Here is a 23,045-nt window from a genome sequence, read left to right as displayed (position 1 = left end):
TTAAAGCCTCTCTGGTTCTCTGCATGTCAAAAGTCTACATGCATGGAAGAACCTTCCAGAAGCCTTGCCATGTTCGGTTGACCATCCTGGGCATAGGGACTCGCATCTCCCCCTGGCCGACAACCTAGACTTTGTCATTTTTCATTTACCCTCTGGGGGAGCCGAGGCGCCTCAGCGGACCGCACACCGATGTTTGTTGACCGCTGCCGGGGTGTCCGCGTCACCGATCCTGTGCCCAAGGACGGTGTGCCCTGCCTGGGTAAAGGGACCTGCGCCTCCCACCCTTATAGCCTCTATGGTTCTCTGCGTGTCAAAGGTCTCTAGGCATGGAAGCCTGTCAGGGGACTGTTTAAGAGGCTTCGCCAGGGGACCGCCCGGCCCCGGGTCGGGTACATGAACCAGCCTATTCCCCCTGGAAAATACCAAGGGAGAAACCGGAAGGCTTCTGCTCCCGGATGCTGAGGGGTCCGCATCTCCGATCTTGTGCCCAAGGACGGCGCGCCCTGTCTGGGTACAGGGACCCGCCCTTATAGCCTCTCTTGTTCTCTGCGTGTCAAAAGTCTACAGGCATGGAAGATCCTTCCAGAGACCTTGCCATGTTCGGTTGACCATCCTGGGCATAGGGACTCGCATCTCCCCCTGGCCAACAACCTTGACTTTGTAATATTTAATTTCGCCTCTGGAGGACCGAGGCGCCTCAGCGGACCGCACGCCGGTGTTTGTTGACTCACCCGACGCTTCTGCTCCCTGCTGCCGGGATGTCCGTGTCACCGCTCCTATGCCCAAGGACGGCGCGCCCTGCCTTGGCACAGGGACCCGCGCCTCCCGCCCTTATAGCCTCACTGATTCTATACGTGTCAAAGGTCTACAGGCATGGAAGCCTGTCAGTGGACTGTTTCAGAGGCTTCGCCCGGGGACCGCCCAGCCCGGGGTCGGGTACATGAACCAGTCCAATCCCCGTGAAAAATACCAAGGGAGAAACCGGAAAGTTCGTCCCCAGGGGGCACACTCTCGGCCCTCGCGTACCCTGAGAGAGCGGCTGAGTACGGGCTCCCTTGGGGACGAACCTCCTCGGTGGACCGCACGCCGATGTATTCTTACTCGCCCGATGCTTTCGCTCCCCGCTGTCGGGGGTCCACATCACCGATCCTGTGCCCAAGGAAGGCGCACCAGGCATGGAAGCCTGTCAGGGGATTGTTTCAGAGGCTTCGCCCGGGGACCGCCCAGCCCTGTGTCGGGTACATGAACCAGCCCAATCCCCCTGGAAAATACCAAGGGAGAAACTGGAAAGTTTGTCCCCAGGGGAGCCCACGCTAGGCCCTGGCATACCCTGAGAGAGCGGTTGAGTACGGGCTCCCCTGGGGAGGAACCTCCTCAGCGTACCGCCCAACAATGTTTTCTTACTCGCCCGATGCTTCCGCTCCCGGCGGCCGGGCGGTCCACGTCACCGATCCTGTGCCCAAGGACGGCGCACCCTGCCTAGGTGCAGGGACCCGCGCCTCCCGCGCTTATAGCCTATCTGGTTTTCTACGTGTCAAAGGTCTACAGGCATGGAAGCCTGTCAGGGAACTGTTTCAGAAGCTTCGCCCGGGGACCGCCCGGCCCATGGTCGGGTACATGAACTAGCCCAATCCCCCTGGAAAATACCAAGGGAGAAACCAGAAAGTCCGTCCCCAGGAGAGCCAGCGCTCGGCCCTGGCCTACCTTGAGAGAGCGGCTGAGTACAGGCTCCCCTGGGAACGAACCTCCTCAATGGACCGCCCGCCGATGTATTCTTACTCCCCCGATGCTTCTGCTCTCCACTGCCGGGGGGGTCCATGTCACTGATCCTGTGCCTAAGGACGGCGCGCCCTTCCTGGGTACATGGATCCGTGCCTCCCGCCCTTATAGCCTCTCTGGTTCTCTGTCTGTCAAAGGTCTACAGGCATGGAAGCCTGTCAGGGGACCGTTCCGGAGGCTTCGTCCGGGGACCGCCCAGCCCTGGGTCGTGTACGTAAACCTGCCCATTCCCCCTGGAAAATTCCAAGGGAGAAACCTGAAGGTTCATCCCCAGGGGAGCCCGCGCTCGGCCCTGGCATACCTTGAGAGAGCAGCTGAGTACGGCTCCCCTGTTGACGAACCTCCTCGGTGGACCGCCCGACGATGTATTCTTACTCGCCCGATGCTTCCGCTCCCCGGGGGTCCACATCACCGATCCTGTGCCCAAGGACGGCGCACCCTGCGTGGGTACAGGGACCCACGCCTCCCGCCCTTATAACCTCTCTGGTTCTCTGTGTGTCAAAGGTCTACAGGCATGGAAGCCTGTCAGGGACTGTTCCGGAGGCTTCACCCGGGGACCGCCCAGCCCAGGGTTGAGTACGTGAACCAGCCCATTCCCCCTGGAAAATACCAAGGGAGAAACCTGAAGGTTCGTCCCCAGGGAAGCCCGCACTCAGCCCTGGCGTACCCTGAGAAAGCGGCTGAGTACGGGCTCCCCTGGGGATGAACCTCCTCGGCAGACCGCCCGCCGATATTTGTTGTCCGCTGCCGGGGTGTCTGCGTCACCGATCCTGTGCCCAAGGACGGCGCGCCCTGCCTGGGTACAGGGACCCGCACCTCCCGCCCTTATAGCTGCACTGGTTCTCTAAGTGTCAAAGGTCTACAGGCATGGAAGCCTGTCAGGGGACTGTTTCAGAGGCTTCGCCCGGGGACCGCCCAGCCACGGGTCGGGTACATGAACCAGCCCATTCCTCCTGGAAAATACCAAGGGAGAAACCGGAAAGTTCGTCCCCAGGGGAGCCCGCGCTCGGCCCTCGTGTACGCTGAGAGAGTGGCTGAGTACAGGCTCCCCTGGGGATGAACCTCCTCGGTGGACCACACGCCGATTTATTCTTACTCGCCCGATGCTTCCGCTCCCCGCTGCCGGGGGTCCACATCACCGATCCTGTGCCCAAGGACGGCGCACCCTGCGTGGGTACAGGGACCCACGTCTCCCGCCCTTATAACCTCTCTGGTTCTCTGTGTGTCAAAGGTCTACAGACATGGAAGCCTGTCAGGGGATCGTTACGGAGGCTTTGCCCGGGGACCGCCCAGCTCCGGGTTGGCGGGTTGGGTACATGAAACAGCTCAATCCCCCTGGAAAATAACAAGGTAGAAACTGGAAGGTTCGTCCCCAGGGGAGCTCGTGCTCGGCCCTGGCGTACCCTGAGAGAGCGGCTGAGTACTGGCTCCCCTGGTGATGGACTTCCTCGGCGGACCGCCCACCAATGTTTGCCGACTCGGGCGACGCTTCTGCTCCCCGACGCTGGGGTGTCCGCATCACCGATCCTGTGCCCAATGACGGCATGCCCTGTCTGGGTACAGGGACCCACGTCTCCCGCCCTTATAGCCTCTCTTGTTCTCTGCATGTCAAAAGTCTACAGGCATGGAAGATCCTTCCAGGGGCCTTGCTATGTTAGGTTGACCATCCTGGGCATAGGAACTCACATCTCCTCCTGCTGGCCGACAACCTGGACTTTGTCATTTTTCATTTTGCCTCTGGAGGGCCGAGGCGCCTCAGTGGACCGCACGCAGATGTTTGTTGACTCGCCTGACGCTTCTGCTCCCCGCTGCTGGGTGCTCGCGTCACCGATCCTATGCCCAAGGACGGCGCGCCCGGCCTGGGTACAGGGACCCGCACCTCCCGCCCTTATAGCCTCTCTGGTTCTCTACGTGTCAAAGGTCTATAGGCATGGAAGCCTGTCAGGGGACTGTTAGAGAGGCTTCGCCCAGGGACCGCCCTGCCCCTGGTCGGGTACATGAACCAGCCCATTCCCCCTGGAAAATACCAAGGGAGAAACCGGAAGGTTCGTCTCCAGGGGAGCCCGCGCTCGGCCCTGGCCTACCCTGAGAGAGCGGCTGAGTACGGGCTCCCCTGGTGATGCACCTCCTCGATGGACCGCCCGCCGATGTATTCTTACTCCCCCGATGCTTCTGCTCTCCGCTGCCGAGGGCGGTCCAAGTCACTGATCCTGTGCCTAAGAACGGCGCGCCCTTCCTGGGTACAGGGACCCGCACCTCCCGCCCTTCTAGCCTCTCTTGTTCTCTGCGTGTCAAAGTCTACAGGCATGGAAGCCTGTCAGAAGACCGTTACGGAGGCTTTGCCCGGGGACCGCCCAGCCCAGGGTTGGGTACGTGAACCAGCCCAATCCCTCTGGAAAATACCAAGGGAGAAACCGGAAGGTTCGTCCCCAGGGGAGCCCGCACTCCTTCCTGGCGTACCCTGTGAGAGTGCAGGCTTCCCTGGGGACGAACCTCCTCGGCAGACCGCCCTATGATGTATTCTTTAGTATGAGGAGAACCGAAAAGATAGGACTTGCTTAGCCCCTGGCGCCTATTCCCCAAGTATCGATTCCAGCCGGTAGTAGTCCATAAAACAACTGGCCTTTATTGGTAAAAAAGAAGGGTGCAACACATTAGTTTCAAACCCGGGCCGGGTTCTTCATCAGGCAGTGGTTGTTACAAGAGCACATTCCCGCTCGTTTAAATATACACCTGTGGACCGGCATAGAACTGCTGCCGGGTCACCGGGTCATTGCAATTATCACATTTTGGCAAAAAGCTTTTTTACACATAAGGAAATTAACAAACATGAAAAACTTAAAATATGTAAAGCAGAATTATAGATATGGTATAACACCTTTATATTGGTTAAATTAGCACTTATACCCTCGTCACTCCTAGAAGGAGCTGAGGTCTCCCTTAGAAGGTGCCCACTGCTGTTGGGCTGCGGTCAGGCTGCGAATATTAACAAGATGAGGAACTCTCCGCAGGTTGGTGCGCCAGGTTTGTGATATTCATATTAGGTATTGGAACCTTGTAACTTCTAGGAGGCGCTGAGGTCTCATGTACGAGTGCCCACTGTTGGCAGGCTGCGGACCCGTTTGTCGCCGCATGCGCTGTCCCTGAATGTTGGGGGTATTTCTTTGGAGTTACCCCGTAGCACAAGCATAGAGTGGAACACGCCGAAACTGGTATGTAGATTAGTAGTTCGGTCCAGGCCGCTGGAAACACCATTAAAGGAGAACGTAATGGTTTCTTTGTGGGAGAGGTGTGGACTATCTTGATGCAGGTAAGCGGATGGTGAGGTATCCTCTGTTTGGGATCAAGATAATTGTATCTTGGGTATGTTCCTTGGTTATAGGGGATGGGCATGCCGGTGTGCATTTGAATATAACAATTATTAATTATTAATAATTCTTTAATAATTATAGCGCTCCCAGCGTGTCTAACCGGACCGAAATTGTAGTCGCCGCGGGTATGAAGCATATGACGGGTGGTCTAATTGAACGTTATTGGTAGTAGACACTTACTATACCCTGGTTGTCTAGCTAGCTTGAGCCATTATATGGACATAAAGGATTATTGGAATTATGATAACTGATTATATAATAGTCTCGTCTATTTCATTGAGACCCCTCGGGTTCACTGTGCTCAACTTGAAGATCCAAAAGACCTTTCGTTTTTTTAGGAGTTCATATCGGTTGGAATTGTGATCAGGAATGTGATCAATGGGAGTGATTTTTATGGGATCCGCACTCTCCGGGTGTGCAATTGCACAGTGCCTGGAGACTCCATGGAGCAGAAATTTTTTCTTTATATTTTGTCTATGTTTGTTCATCCTGCCTATATACTGCAGACCGCACATACAATCCAGTAGGTAGATGACATAATTCGATTGGCATGTCAGTCTGTATTTGAGTTGGAATCTTTCATCTGTTGAATGTGACTTAATCTCATTTACATTGTTTTTGATCTCCTTGCAGCATTTGCAACGGGTGGACCCACATCTGAAGCTTCCTACAGGTAAGTTCATGGTCCCTTTAGTCTGTTTGTGCTGTCGTATCTGGCTGGGGGCCAGCAGGTTCTTCAGAGTGGGGGCTCTGCGGAATGTGATTTGGGGGTGCTCGGGAATTTTTCCTTTAAGGTATACGTCGCTTTGGAGGATGTGCCAGTGTGTTCTCAATATCTGCTTCATCCGTGTAGCGGCGGTGGAGAATGTGGTTATAAAGTTGGTCTTTTGTATGTTTAATTGTATCGCACAGTCAACTTTTTTCTTTTCTTTGTCCGGGACAAGACACTCTTTTTGTGTTCTGTGTTGTACTTTTCTCATTGCTTCCTTTATGATTAGACCAGGGTATCTCTTTTCTTTGAATCTTTTTTCCAGAATTTTCGCCTGTGTTTTAAAGGTTCCATTGTCTGTGCAATTCTTTCTCACCCGTTTGAATTGACTGTAGGGGACATTTTTAAGCCATTGCTTGTGATGCCCACTTTCAAAATCCAGATAACTGTTTACATCAACAGTTTTGAAATAAGTTGATGTGATGAAGTTTTCAGAATTATGGCTAATACATAGGTCCAGGAAGTGGATTTCTCTATCACTTGTCTCCATTGTGAACCGGATTCCCCAGTTATTGTTGTTGAGTTCGTCAAGTAGTATGTCGGTGGTTTCTCCTGTCCCATTCCAGATGAAAAACAGATCATCTATATACCTGCCATATAGAATGATATGGGATGATAAGGCCGGGTTAGTAGTGATGTATTTTGACTCGAAGGCGCCCATAAACAGGTTTGCATAAGCCGGTGCGACCTTCGAGCCCATCGCGGTCCCTTTGCACTGTTGGTATGTTTTTTTACTGTAGGTAAAGAAATTGTTGGTTAGTATGAATTCCAATCCTTTAATGATGAACTGTTTCTGTTCAAGTGGCAGTGCAGTATCATTTTCCAGATAACTGTAGGCGCTTTTCAGTCCTAGATCATGTGTGATATTAGTGTAGAGTGATGTCACATCGCAGGAGATAAGATGATAATCCGGTTTCCATGGTATTTTGATCAGTGTTTCAATGAGTTGAGTGGAGTCACGCAGATAGCTGGGTAGTTGAATGACATACTTCTGTAAGAACAGGTCTATGTAATGCGAGAGATTACTGTTAAGGGAGTTTGTGTTTGATATGATGGGGCGGCCAGGGGGGGTTATTGATTGTTTTATGAATTTTTGGTAAGAAGTAGAAGTATGGTTTATTGGCATTACTGGTTCTCAGATATTTTTCTTCATCCTTATTCAGGATGTTAAGCTGTGCTCCTTCTTTGATGAGTTGGTGCAAATTCCTAAATTCCTTTCCACCTGTGGGAAGGGATCTTGTTTTATGGACAGATAGTATTCTGTATCCAATAGGATCCTATTTGCTTCCTTCTCGTAGTAGTCATAGTCGAGGATGACCAGTCCTTCCCCTTTATCCGCACTGCGGATTACGATTGCTGGGTTTTTCTGTAGTTCTCTCATTGCTGTCCTTTCTTTTGCGGTGAGGTCAGATTTTTTTGACTCCATTTGTTTCAACATTTCTTTGGAAACAAGTTCATGAAATACCTCAATGCTGGGCCCTTTTGCTTGTACCGGGTAGAATGCTGATGGTAGTTTGACTGACTGATGTATCATCAGATCATTACTCAATTCCATATCTTTGTCCTCCTGTTTTTGGTGTGTACCATTTGTTTCTTTGATGGCAAAAAATCTCTGTAGTGTGAGCTTCCTGATAAACCTATTGAGGTCTAGGAAAATCTGGAATTCATTCCCTTTGTGTGACGGGCAGAATGAGAGCCCTTTCTCCAATAGGGTTGTCTCATATGGGCTTAGGCAATGTTTTGAGAGGTTGAAGATTTTTATTGTCCCTCCACTGTTGCTGGAGGTACTACTTTCTTTGCTCTTCTTTCGTCCTGTTCTTTTTCCTCCTCGTTTCCCTCTGTATCTTCCAGCTTTCTTTTGTTTTTCTTCTTTTGGAACATCATTGGTATGTTGGATTGTTTGTTCCTGGGGCCTACCTCTAAAAAAGGAATTCCTGTGGGATTAGGTTTCTCACTTTGCCCCGCTTTTTCTGTGCGATCTGCGGTTTGGTTCTTCCTTTCTCTGAGGTATTGAGCCAGGGAGCTCTGATTGTCAGTGTTGTCAACTACTGTAATTTCATTACCCTGTACAGTTTCACAATTATGATGTTCCATGATTGCAGGTTCTGGTGGCGTTATTGCTTCATGGATAGTGAGATCCAGATCTATCAGATTCACTATCCCGGTTTCTGGTTTAGCAGGTGTTCCTAGGTCAAACCTGGGTGGAGTGCTTTGTAGTTTACATCGCTGTTGTTTGATTCTGTCCTGGACCTCCTTGCTCAGGTTTTGGTATTTTTTCGAGAGGTTATGGCTTGCTTGTATAAATAATGATTTTGGGGTACTCAGAGTTTCTATTACCCTATTAGAGAAAGGGCTCTCATTTTGCCCGTCACACAAAGGGGATGAATTCCAGATTTTCCTAGACCTCAATAGGTTTATCAGGAAGCTCACACTACAGAGATTTTTTGCCATCAAAGAAACAAATGGTACACACCAAAAACAGGAGGACAAAGATATGGAATTGAGTAATGATCTGATGATACATCAGCCAGTCAAACTACCATCAGCATTCTACCCGGTACAAGCAAAGGGCCCAGCATTGAGGTATTTCATGAACTTGTTTCCAAAGAAATGTTGAAACAAATGGAGTCAAAAAAATCTAACCTCACCGCGAAAGAAAGGACAGCAATGAGAGAACTACAGAAAAACCCAGCAATCGTAATCCGCAGTGCGGATTAAGGGAGAGGACTGGTCATCATCGACTATGACTACTACGAGAAGGAAGCAAATAGGATCCTATTGGATACAGAATAATATCTGTCCATAAAACAAGATCCCTTCCCACAGGTGGAAAGGAATTTAGGAATTTGCACCAACTCATCAAAGAAGGAGCACAGCTTAACATCCTGAATAAGGATGAAGAAAAATATCTGAGAACCAGTAATGCCAATAAACCATACTTCTACTTCTTACCAAAAATTCATAAAACAATCAATAACCCCCCCTGGCCGCCCCATCATATCAAACACAAACTCCCTTAACAGTAATCTCTCGCATTACATAGACCTGTTCTTACAGAAGTATGTCATTCAACTACCCAGCTATCTGCGTGACTCCACTCAACTCATTGAAACACTGATCAAAATACCATGGAAACTGGATTATCATCTTATCTCCTGCGATGTGACATCACTCTACACTAATATCACACATGATCTAGGACTGAAAAGCGCCTACAGTTATCTGGAAAATGATAATGCACTGCCACTTGAACAGAAACAGTTCATCATTAAAGGATTGGAATTCATACTAACCAACAATTTCTTTACCTACAATAAAAAAACATACCAACAGTGCAAAGGGACCGCGATGGGCTCGAAGGTCGCACCGGCTTATGCAAACCTGTTTATGGGCGCCTTCGAGTCAAAATACATCACTACTAACCCGGCCTTATCATCCCATATCATTCTATATGGCAGGTATATAGATGATCTGTTTTTCATCTGGAATGGGAGAGGAGAAACCACCGGCATACTACTTGACGAACTCAACAACAATAACTGGGGAATCCGGTTCACAATGGAGACAAGTAATAGAGAAATCCACTTCCTGGACCTATGTGTTAGGCATAATTCTGAAAACTTCATCACATCAACTTATTTCAAAACTGTTGATGTAAACAGTTATCTGGATTTTGAAAGTAGGCATCACAAGCAATGGCTTAAAAATGTCCCCTACAGTCAATTCAAACGGGTGAGAAAGAATTGCACAGACAATGGAACCTTTAAAACACAGGCGAAAATCCTGGAAAAAAGATTCAAAGAAAAGAGATACCCTGGTCTAATCATAAAGGAAGCACTGAGAAAAGTACAACACAGAACACAAAAAGAGTGTCTTGTCCCGGACAAAGAAAAGAAAAAAGTTGACTGTGCGATACAATTAAACAAACAAAAGACTAACTTTATAACCACATTCTCCACCGCCGCTACTCGGATGAAGCAAATATTGAGAACACACTGGCACATCCTCCAAAGCGAGCACCCCCAAATCACGTTCCGCAGAGCCCCCACTCTGAAGAACCTGCTGGCCCCCAGCCAGATACGACAGCACAAACAGACTAAAGGGACCATGACCTTACCTGTAGGAAGCTTCAGATGTGGGTCCACCCGTTGCAAATGCTGCAAGGAGATCAAAAACAATGTAAATGAGATTAAGTCACATTCAACAGATGAAAAATTCCAACTCAAATACAGACCGACATGCCAATCGAAATATGTCATCTACCTACTGGATTGTATGTGCGGTCTGCAGTATATAGGCAGGACGACCCAATCCCTGCACTGTTTGATGAACAAACATAGACAAAATATAAAGAAAAAATTTCTGCTCCATGGAGTCTCCAGGCACTGTTCAATTGTACACCCGGAGAGTGCGGATCCCATAAAAATCACTCCCATTGATCACATTCCTGATCACAATTCCAACCGATTTGAACTCCTAAAAAAACGAGAGGTCTTTTGGATCTTCAAGTTGAGCACAGTGAACCTGAGGGGTCTCAATGAAATAGTCGAGACTATTATATAATCCGTTATCATAATTCCAATAATCCTTTATGTCCATATAATGGCTCAAGTTAGCTAGACAACCAGGGTATAGTAAGTGTCTACTACCAATAACCTTCAATTAGACCACGCGTCATATGCTTCATACCCGCGGCGACTACAATTTCGGTCCGGTTAGACACGCTGGGAGCGCTATAATTATTAAATAATTATTAATAATTAATAATTGTTATATCCATATACACACCGGCATGCCCATCCCCTATAACCAAGGAACATACCCAAGATACAATTATCTTGCTCCCAAACAGAGGATACCTCACCATCCGCTTACCTGCATCAAGATAGTCCACACCGCTCCTACAAAGACACCATTACTTTCTCCTTTAATGGTGTTTCCAGTGGCCTGGACCGAACTACTAATCTACATACCAGTTTCGGCGTGTTCCACTCTATGCTTGTGCTACGGGGTAACTCCAAAGAAATACCCCAACATGCAGGGACAGCGCATGCGGCGACAAACGGGTCTGCAGCCTGCCAACAGTGGGCACTCGTACATGAGACCTCAGCGCCTCCTAGAAGTTACAAGGTTCCAATACCTAATATGAATATCACAAACCTGGCGCACCAACCTGCGGAGAGTTCCTCATCTTGTTAATATTCGCAGCCTGACCGCAGCCCAACAGCAGTGGGCACCTTCTAAGGGAGACCTCAGCGCCTCCTAGGAGTGACGAGGGTATTAGTTCTAATTTAACCAATATAGAGGTGTTATACCATATCTATAATTCTGCTTTACATATTTTAAGTTTTTCATGTTTGTTAATTTCCTTATGTGTAAAAAAACTTTTTGTCAAAATGTGTTAATTGCAATGACATGGTGACCCGGCAGCAGTTCTATGCCGGTCCACAAGTGTATATTTAAACGAGCGGGAATGTGCTCTTGTAACAACCACTGCCTGATGAAGAACCCGGCCCGGGTTCGAAACCAATGTGTTGCACCCTCCTTTTTATTACCAATAAAGGCCAGTTGTTTTATGGACTACTACCGGCTGGAATCGATACTTGGGGAATAGGCGCCAAGGGCTAAGCAAGTCCTATCTTTTCGGTTCTCCTCATACTAAAGCTACACCACGGCCTGGAGGTCACAGTGCAGGACGCCCAGGCTGCCGCCCGTATTTTCAACTACAAACCCCAGCGAGTCTACAAGCTCATCAAGGTGTTGTGCCCTCAGCACAACGCTACACGGTAAGGTGCAAAAGACACGCCCACACGTCAACCCACCTTATGATTCTCCACTAGGAGCGCAATCTCTTCTTTTTTATATATATCTCCTATGATGTATTCTGAATCGCCCGACTCTTCCACTCCCCGCCACCGGGGGGTCTGCATCACCAATCCTGTGCCCAAGGACGGCGCGCCCTGCCTGGGTATAGGGACCCATGCCTCCCGCCCTCATAGCCTCTCTGGTTCTCAGCGTGTCAAAAGTCATCCAAACAGTCACTTATGCCATTTATGTAGTAGAACTCGCCTGGTATATATAGATGGACACAGTTGACACGACACCTGTTGAGCCAAGACAATGTGGGACATATATCATTAGGTGTCTATTGTAGACACAGTTCTACCTTTTACACTGCTTGTCTAATTTACACTCTTGCTCAAGATTTACTAAAGTTGTGCATGTCCTTTGATAAATTTTGTGCTAATAAAGAAAGGCCCCCCTCGCTCTACCGTGCATCCTTCTCTACCTCACACGGTACACTGCTCACTGCTCATAGCTAGAAGTACTGGAGCAGCAGTGTGCGCCGAACAAAACTTCGCATAAAAGTAAAATCATAATTCCTTATCAAGTACACAGAGGGGAAGATTATCAAAGAATTTTGCGTAAAAAAAAAATCTATTTTGGCGCAAAAAGTATCGACCACATTTTCAAAGAGCTTTGTGCTGCGGTTTACACTGTCCATGTCAGTTTTGTAAAAGAGGGTGTGTCCACGTATATTGTCTGCTTAATATGATATTTTCAAAGGGGTGAGAGTCCAGTTTACATCAAAAATTTCACACCAGCTTTTTGATAGTGTAGAAATCAAAGAAATGGTTGTAGTTTTATTGTTTTTGGGTCTTTTTTCTTTGTTTTTTGGGGAAAAGGTGTTATGTAAGTAATTATGAAAAAAGTAATTATATATACACATTTAAGCTCAGAAATGTTTTATTTATACAGTTATTGCTTGTCTGGGCACTAGTAACCATGGAATATTTCGTGAGATGTTTCCACCAGAATTTTCTTGGATGTAAAAGTTGGCACAAAAATTGCTGATTTTGGCACTAAACTCGGCAATTTTGGCATAAAAAAAATCTAATGGTTGCAGCAAAAAAGAAAATTTTATACAAAAAAACAAACAAAAGTGGCACAAAAATGAATTTTCACATATTTTCAAAGCAACAAAAGAGACCTTTGAAAATGTCAGGAGGTGTGAATAATAACAGTAGTTTTTAAGAATCTCCCCCAGAATGTCTGGGTTTAAAAAATATGTTATTTTGCTGAACAATCTGTCCCCTTAACTCTATATCAGTGTTTACCAACCAGAATGCCTCCAAGTGTTGCAATACTTGGCATGCTGGGAGTTGAAGTTTTGCAAAAGCTGGAGGCACCCTATTAGCAGAAATTAGTGTGCAACATGGGTATGTAGCAGAGCTGAATGTGATTATGTGTAAGCATGACCACACACACACTCAACATTGTTACATACACCTGATCACACACTCAGCTCTGCAAAATACACCTGATCACACACTCAGCTCTGCTTAATATACACACTCACACACTCAACTCTGCTACATACACACAACCACACACTCAGCACTGCTACATACACACATTCACATACTCAGCTCTGCTACATACACACAATCACACACTCAGCTCTGCTACATGCACACACTCAGCTCAGGTACATATACACACTCACACACTCAGCTCTGCTACATACACACAATCACACACTCAACTTTGCTACATACACACACTTACACACTCAGCTCTGCTACATACACACACTCACACACACACTTAGCTCTGCTACATACACACACATATACACTCAGTTCTGCCACATACACACAATCACACACTCAACTTTGCCACATACACACACTTACACACTCAACTCTGCTACATACACACATTCACACACTAAAATCTGCTACATACACACACATTCAACTTTGCTATATACACACACTCAGCGCTGCTACATACACACATTTACACATTCAACTCTTCTACATACACACTCACACTCAACTCTGCTCCATATACACACTCAGCCCTGCTACACACACACTCACACACTCAACTCTACTACACATACATACTCAGCTTTGCTACATACACACATTCACACACTCAACTCTGCTACATACACATTCACACACTCAGCTTTGTTACATACACACATTCACAAACTCAGCTCTGCTACATTCACACTCTTACACACTCATTTCTGCTACATACACACACTCAACTCTGCTACATACACACACTTAACTCTACTACATTCACACACTTACACACTCAGCTCTATTAAATATACACACTCAACTCTGCTACATACACACACTGACACACTCAACTCTGCTACATACACACATTCACACACTAAACTCTGCTACATACACACACGCACTCAACTCTGCTACATACATACACTCACACACTCAACTCTGCTATATATACACACTCAGCTCTGCTACATATACACATTCACACACTCAACTCTGTTACATACACTCATTTACACACTCAGCTCTGCTACATACACACACACTTACACACCTGCCTCTGCTACATACACACACTCACACCTAACAGCGATATCTTCTTGTCTCTCCCCGCGGGATGCAGTATGTTGGCCGAACTTCACAAAAGTTGCATCTAAGGACCAACCAACATAGAAGCAATATCAAAAAAGGTTATATGAAACATAGCCTATCAAGACACATCACCCTGAAACACAAAGATACGAAAAATCCATTCTCCATTACTCCAATCGATTTTATTCCCAACCATAGTACCAACAGATTGGAGGAGTTGGGGAAAAGAGAGATGTTCTGGATGTATAGGCTGGAATCTTTACAGCCCCAAGGACTGAATGAGGCCGTGGAACTAATCCACTAAGCCTACACACCATGGGGGGGCACCCTCAATTCCGGGGTTGTTGCAACCTAATGGTTTCACCAATCCATTAACGCATTATGAAAAATACTGGTTCTTAACCTGAACAGCTTGGACATAAAAAATACGAGTAGCTTGAACTAACAAGTGTTTTTCCAGAGATATGTCCCATACAATAAATATGATTAAAAATACGCTGTCCAAATATAGACAAATATATTAATCAGAAGATTTTATATGTGCTGAAAATCTTCGTAAAACTGAAAATCATCATCCTCTCTCACAATTTTTCAATTAATATAGTAGGTCAGAACCGACCTCTATTCTGTCATTTCATCTTAAGAAATACCAATACATTTATTCCAGTCAATAAGTATATTCTCTCTTCGAGAGTTCTACCACAGACTCTTAATATACGAATGATCCGGATTTCAGGTAGCGGTGGACATCGTCTGATTCCACCCATCGGGTCAGTTTGCATTTATTTTAGTCTCCTGAGATACACTGTATATTTACATCAAATTTATGTGACCATACATCTGGCTTTTAAGACCCACCAGTTTTCCACACCCTGTTTTGCCTATCTGGTGTCTCAAAATGCTGCTGTAACCCCACTCAGCCTATCTGTCTTTACCTGTATTAAGCACCAAAGACGGAAAATCACATCTGTCCTATCTGGGCATTCCAAATCATCTGCTCACAGGCACCTAACAAAAGACTGCATCTGTGACCTCCGGCTATTCAATCCCGGTTGGTCTCCCATCCGTGACGGCACCTGCCGGTGTCTGTTGCATTTCCTTTCCCATCCTGGAGAGTGTAGCATCCAGCCATCATTCCCTATTCTTGAACCAAGAGATATAAGATTAGGAATTCCCTAAAGGAGCTTTCCGTCTTTTAATTGTTGTAATTTCTCTCCCTTATGATTACTAAATTTTTTTCTCCTATCCATTCTGTGAGACATAATCTCTTTTTTTATGAATGTTATATGATTGATTTTAAAAGTTCTTTTCTATATGTATATATTTTGAATTTGTCCGATACACCACCCGCCACAAATGTTTCGCGGGTTTTTCTATGTATAAATAAGCAAGGGAGCCAATCCCAGCCCAGTATTGGATCTGACGAAGAGGGGGTCTCCACCCCTCGAAACGCGTTATCCCTGCATCTTTGTGCCTGAATAAAGAACCTATTGCTTTATCGAACACCAGACCCATGGTTATCCTTACCTTGTAAAGGAGCGCTTTTGGAGCACCACGTTTTTCCGAGGATCTTCGATTCTCACTCCCTGCTTCCCCTGCACATACAGTGGTATATTCTTAGCTGTGGTCACCATGGCTACACTACACAGGTGCAATCTCCTGTACTCATCAAGAGCAGCTGGGGAGTTTGAATTTTACACAGTTTGAAGTCTGAACTGTGCCGGAAGTATTTCACCTGCACTATAACCTGATGTATTTTCCAGTTGAATCAGGTTAGACTGCGGGTGAAGGGGTGATCATAAGTGGTCTATAATCATTTCATTTTTTTAAAAAGGTACATGAAAAAGATTTTAAGAATCACAGAGATAATCTGACTGGCGACAGAAGCATAGTAATCTCCGCAATCCAAATGGAAAATTAAATGCATGATTTAGAGCATCTTGCTAAGTGCAGTCCAAGATGGCTTATATTTGTGTTAAAAATATGGTCATCAAGCAAGATTTCTGTGGGTAAATGAAATGTACGCAGTTAATAAATTTGTGTGTACTAAATATGTCACTCCAAGGTACACCAAAACGTACACATCTGGAGGAAATGCTCCACCAGAATGTGGGCAAAAAAAGACGCAGAAAAACAGCTTACGCAAAACTTTGCGCAAAAAAATTAAACACAAAACAGGGCTAAAATCTTTGATACATGTCCCCCAATGTGTGTAAGCACTCCCTTCTCCAATTTCCCCAAATAACAGGGGGGTGAAAGAGATTGTAGGGAAAGAGTATAAAGAAAAAGGGGGGAGGTGTAGAATGCATTTGACTGATTTCACATTGGGGTGACCAAAACTAGGCAACCAATACTACTCGCCAAGTTCGCACAAAAAAAAAGTCCCCTCCAGCAGCTCACAATTTATCAAAACCTGTGCAGAGGAAAAGTTGCCCAGTTGCCCATAGCAACCAATCAGCTTGCTTATTTTATTTTTAACAAGGCCTCTGCAAAATGAATTTGAATCTGAAAAATTAAATTAATCTGATTGGTTGCTATTGGCAGCTGGTCAACTTTTCCTTTGCACAGATTTTTTTTTGCAGGGTCTGGAAAAAAGGTTCCCGGGATGTTCGGCGCCAACCGTAGATGGAATAAAGATGTGGTGAGTCTCAGTTATGTAAAAGTGTTCTTTATTGCCGCATCAGACGCGTTTCGAGGTCTTGCACCTCTTTATCAATGATTATGGCATACATACATAAAAGCATTATCACTGGCTTTTTATAGTTTCTAAAATGGGCGCCAGAGAGTACAATTGGATGAGTAAAAAGAGTGTCATAAGGCTGCGCTCTGGTGTGTTGTAGTGGCGCTGTCTGATGACATAGGAGTGTTTCATTTATAAAGTAAAAAAAAAAAAAAATTACTTTTATTTAGCAGTAAAATGTGGCCATACATTAAATGCAAGGATTGCGAAAATGTTCCATGTTGTATGAGGAGGTATAGTGTTATGCAGTGATGCGAGTATGTCAGATGTGTTACTTCTGTTTTTAGCAATGGTTGGATGATGCGTGTCTGATGCCAGGTGGTGGAGATGTCCTATTGACAGAGATGCTGCATGAGATGTCATTTGTCGGGCCGTTGCGCTTTTTTCTGCTAGATGGTGGGTACCATGGCTGGTTATTTCGTATCCATGTTTGTAACTATTTTTATTTATTTTTATTTTAATTTGTAGAAGAGAGGGTTTCGGTCCTTGATGCAGTTGTCTCTTATTGCTGGATGATCGGACGGGGATTGCTGTGCTGGTTATTACCAGGTGTGTGGTATGGTAGGTGTGTTTTGGTATATATGGATATGGGGATGGCAAAAGGATGCTCTGGTGCTGTCATGGCTTAGTTTGTGGAGAGGGGTGTTTTGTTAGCGCTGGTGTGTATAGATGTGACAGCAGCGGTTTCATAAGATGGTACTGCAGCGCTTTAGAATGTATGGGCTTGTAGATGGGTGTTATTGATTGTTGGTGGATGGCATGCTGTATGTGACTGCAGCGGTGATCTCCAATGATGGTACTGCAGCACTTAAAAATAGGGGGGGGAAGTGGCCTGTGGGTAGGTTGCGAGAGACGTGTGTGTAGTTGGTATTATGTTGTGTATGACATGCTGTACGCTTTGTATGTGGGATGGGGGTGTTCAATGGGCTGCCTGTGAAAAATGGGTGATAGGCTGTATTTTGTTGGGTTTTGGATTGGAGGACAGTATGTCGTGGGTTGGGTATTGTGTTGGGGTTGTGGAATGGTTGGTATTTAGGGATTTTCGGATGATTTCCCATTTGGTGGTTTTCTGAAGATTTTCCAGTGTTGGATTCCGGGTGTATAAATTATTATATATTGTCAATATTTTCATTAAGGCCCAAGGGGGTTAAAGTGTTGATCTTGAAGATCCAAAATGACTCTCTCCTACAGAGTCTTTCAAATCTATCATTGCAGTTGTCCGATATCTGTTCGATTCCAGTGATTCTGAATTCTTTGAAGTTGTTGTTATGTTTTTCAGTTGCGTGTCTGGATACGCTGTGTTGGGGAAATTTATGTGTGACATTGAAACGGTGTCCACTCATACGATTTCTTAGGGTTTGTGAGGTTCGTCCAACGTATTGTAGGCCACAGCCACATTCTATTAAATTAATGACATGGGTTGATTTGCAGACTATTCTAGATTTTATTTTGAATGTTTCGCCTGTTTGGTTGCTTTTGAACGTTTTTGCATTGTGGTTGATGTTTATACATAATTTACAGTTTCTTACTCCGCATCTGAAGCATCCATTTTGGTCCATGGTTGTATTCTTCATCTGTTTGTTCTTCTCTAAGGCGACTGGGAGCTACCATGTTTTTTATGGTTTTTGCACGTCTGTATGTGAATCCTGGTTTATTTGGAAGTACTTTTTTGAGAATGGGGTCTTGCAATAGAATCTTCCAATGTGTTTCCATTATGTTATTGATTTTTTTGTTTGTCCGCAGTATAATCCGTAATAAAGTTGTACTTGTATTGTTCTTGTCCTTGTGGATGTATATGTTTTTTCATAGGCTGCTTGAATTATTTTTTTGGGATAGCCTTTTTCCAATAGTCTTTTTTTTTAATAATTTTGCTCTGTGATACAAAATCTGTAAGTTTGGTGCAATTTCTATGAAGTCTATGAAATTGACCAAAGGGAATGTTTTTTTTCCATTTATGGTAATGACAGCTGTTGTATTCTAGAAGGCTGTTACAGTCCACGCTTTTGAAATAAGTTTTTGTGATGATTGTTGATTTTTCAGAAGTAAGCTCAAGGTCCAAATATTCTATGGATGTGGCATTGCATTTGCCCGTTAGATTTAGGTGCCATGTATTGGTGTTGAGGTATGCCGTGAAGTTTTGGAATGATTCTATCGAACCTTCCCAGATGAAGAGAAGATCGTCAATGTATCTTTTATACAGGATGATGTTATTTCTCCACTGGTGTGTGCTGTAAATGAGTTGTTCTTCATAGGCTCCCATGTAGAGATTTGCAAAGGATGGGGCAAAACGTGTGCCCATTGCCGTGCCTGTGGTTTGTCTATATATCTTGCCTTCAAACTGGAAGTGGTTGTGTTCTAAAATGAATTTTATGCTGTCGGTAATGAAATTCCTTTGTTCCTGTGGCATTGTTTGATCTTTTTCTAGGATGGATTTGATTACGTCCATGCCTTTTTGATGAGGGATGTTTGAGTAGAAAGCTGCCACATCCAGAGTTGCCCATTTGTAATTTGATTTCCATTCTTGTTCACCAAGGATCTGAATAAGATCAGGGGTGTCTTTTAAATGTGATGTGAGATTGACAACGTATTTTTGTAAAAGGAGATCTACATATTGTGAAAGGTTACTTGTTACTGAGCCATTCCCAGAAATTATGGGTCGGCCGGGACGATTCTTTTGATCCTTATGGACCTTTGGCAGATGGTAGAACATGGGGGGTTTTGGGTTTTTGATTTTGAGATGTTCTTTTTCTTTTTTGTTGAGAACCCCACTTTGGAATGCTTCTTCTATCATGCGGTGACATCTTTCTTGGTATTGTTTGATGGGGTCTTCAGGGAGGGCAACATAATAGTCTGAGTCAGAAATGATTCTGAGTGCTTCTGCTATATATGTTGTTCGATCTTGAATGACTTCTCCACCTCCCTTGTCAGCACTGCATATGACTATTCTCCTGTTTTCTGCCAATGATTTTATGGCTGCTGCTTGATCTTGTGTTATGTTTCCTTTTCTTTTATATGTCTCCTTTTTGTTATTGTTTATATTCCGAAATTCGTCAGAGACCAATGTGAAAATTTATTCCAGAAACGGACCCTTATGATGTGTAGGGTAAAATGTGGACTTGGGCTTTAGATCTGTGTGAATGGGAGGTGGGATCAAACAGATGGCAGTGTTGTTTTCTGAAGGAGGGACTGGTGTTTGTTGAGTGATCATGGCAAAATGTCTGGTTAGTGTTAATTTTCTTCTATATTTATTCAGATCCACAAAAAGTTTGAATTCATCTATTTTTCCGTTAGGGCAGAAGGAGAGTCCTTTGCTTAGGACTTCTCGTTCTGCCTCTTTTAGGTTATGACTAGACAGATTGAATATTTCTAGTACCTTTTCTTGTTCTTTTTTGTGTTTCTGTTGCTGTTTCTTTCTTTTTCCTCGGCATCCTCGTTTTGTTCTTCTTCTGGTGTTTTTCTTTTCATTCGTGCCGGACTGTAGTAGTTTGTTATTAGTTTGGTTACCGGGTCGGCTCGTGCTTGATGCGCCGGAGTGGGGGTCATTTGTGTGGGAAGTTCCAAAAAATGAGGTGATGACATATTCTCTAATATGTGAATTACCAGCTTATCGAGTGTGCTGCCACACATCTCGAGCAACCCGGACAGCTGCACCGCAAACAACATCCAAAGGGATCATATCTACCAGATGTGTAAAAGGTTGTTGTGTGCCAACACAACCTTGCAAGGTGAGATCATCATTCATATCCACCTATTTCTTCCACCTTGTACAAACATACTGCCCAATAGGAAGCTCTGTTTTTGTATTTTTCTATACAGCCCCACCATTTCCTGATCGGACCACAGATCCAGTGGATTCCGAATGGACCAATAGACTTCCTACCCACCAGCGTCACGGTCTGCAATCCGAGACGCAAACCTTTGGGAGCAGGTCCCCTAAACATTGAGCATCCATACGTGGCAGTTAATTTCCTACCTACTATTCAAGAAGCATATGAACTTCCACTATTCCCTTTATTTATTGTGCGCACCAAAGACTTATACCTACTATTCTACCAGCATATGAACTTTTACATTTGTTTTCAACTTTTTTTTTTATTATTGATATTATTATTCGTGCACACTGTGACAAATGTACTCAAATTGCATGCAATCTCTGTGACTAGTTGCAAACCTCTCACGTCCACACACATAATGCATCTGCTGGGGAGCCAAGCGCACCCTTTGGATAGATGTATTAAGGTCGACCAAAATTACACACTAAAAACAAAAGCAAAAACCTAAATGCAAACAAAATAAACCACACTCACCCACAACAAGTACATAATACAAACGTTCAGACAAATCCACAGAAATCAACTATTCCCTAAAAAAACCACAGTGCCCACATCCATCACCGAAATATGGATTACTGCGCTAACAGGTTAAATGAAAGAGATAGGCTAGTGGAGCTATCCATCCCAACGGCCATCTCAGGAAAAAAATCAGATGAGCACCAAACCACAAATGATACTACGGTGACAAACACAAAACTGGACCTACCATTCGCATTTTTGGACTTGGAAAAATTATTGAAGAATGAGGTCCAACATCACCTTGACCTCAAATATATGAGAATCTACCTACAAAACAATATAGTCCCCAGAGGGCTGCGCCTAAGACAGGAAGCAGCATTTAAAAATGACGACCTCTTTGTAGAAAAATGGGAAACCCTCATACACAGTTTTTCAATGGAAATGATGAGTACACTATGTGAAAAAAGAGAAGAACTGTGTAAAGATCTAGATATCAAAATAAAAGAAAGCATCTCACAACTTGAACCATACAAAAATGGACGTGATTTCATCAGAATGGATAGATTACTCACAATACGAATCCTGAACATTGAAAAAGAAACCTTGGAGAGGAAGACAAACAAATTTGAAAGAGACCAAAATGATTATGAATCAAAAAACATGACATTTTGGAAAAAGAAAAATGATGTACACAAGGAGACTAATGATGCACATCAGAAAGAATCAGAAGAAGATAGAACCCCGAAACCAACCTCGCCGTCGAGAACGAATAACGGAAGGGTTTTTTTCTACACACGATTCCATTGGAAAAAAGGCCCCAACACACAAAACAACAAGAAAAAAACAACTCCAGGAGAAAGGACACAACCTTTTGAAAGAAAGGATGTGGATACCACAAAAAGAGATACCCCGAAACCAAAGAGCAACATCCATACCTTGGGGGAATTCCCACTTCTATCCAAAAAACTCACAAAAAGAATACCTCCACCCTTATCCTCACATATATCCGAAGATGGATATAATGGAACTCAAGGGAAGGAATCAAAGAAACCAAAAGAATCAAACAACATAGAAACATTATGTGAGAATAACCATACAACCAACCTAACCAAAACTGGAAGATGTAAGCATCCCACAGAGGAGCTGGACCATCCCACACCACTAGGTGACAAGGATTTGGAAACCCTGTTACAACAAGCTAGAGAATGCACCTCTCTAACACTCCCTCCTACATCTTTCTTACATTTATCACCGGAGCCAAGTGAACCCCCACACGAGAACATGGCATTCCAACCCACCACCCCATCGGACACCCCCTTCAATCTATCATGCATTACCGTGTACGATACTCCGAGAGGAGAATTCTACGGAGGCTCACAACAGAACTTCAACCCACAAGAAGATAACATATTAGAGAATATGTCATCACCTCATTTTTTGGAACTTCCCACTCAAATGACCCCCACTCCGACGCACCAAGCACGAGCCGACCCGGTAACCAAACTAATAAGGAACTACTACAGTCCGGCACGAATGAAAAGAAAAACACCAGAAGAAGAACAAAACGAGGATGCCGAGGAAAGAGAAAGAAACAGCAACAGAAACACGAAAAAGAACAAGAAAAATTACTAGAAATATTCAATCTGTCTAGTCATAACCTAAAAGAGGCAGAACGAGAAGTCC

At 44.8% G+C, this 23,045-nt stretch overlaps 1 protein-coding gene across 1 annotated transcript in view; it reads right to left on the bottom strand.

Moving 5' to 3' along the window:
• The window catches only part of LOC130295451 (uncharacterized), a 31,309-nt gene extending 21,255 nt beyond the window's left edge, over positions 1 to 10,054 (bottom strand). Inside the window, exon 1 of the mRNA XM_056546236.1 lies at positions 10,037 to 10,054. The gene's annotated coding sequence lies outside the window, so the exon portion shown is untranslated. The remainder of the gene's footprint in view (positions 1 to 10,036) is intronic.
• Positions 10,055 to 23,045: the final 12,991 nt, after the last annotated feature.

Source organism: Hyla sarda, chromosome 11 (assembly GCF_029499605.1).
Source record: "Hyla sarda isolate aHylSar1 chromosome 11, aHylSar1.hap1, whole genome shotgun sequence".
Lineage (NCBI taxonomy): Eukaryota > Metazoa > Chordata > Amphibia > Anura > Hylidae > Hyla > Hyla sarda.
This window is presented reverse-complemented; position numbering and strand designations above follow the sequence as displayed.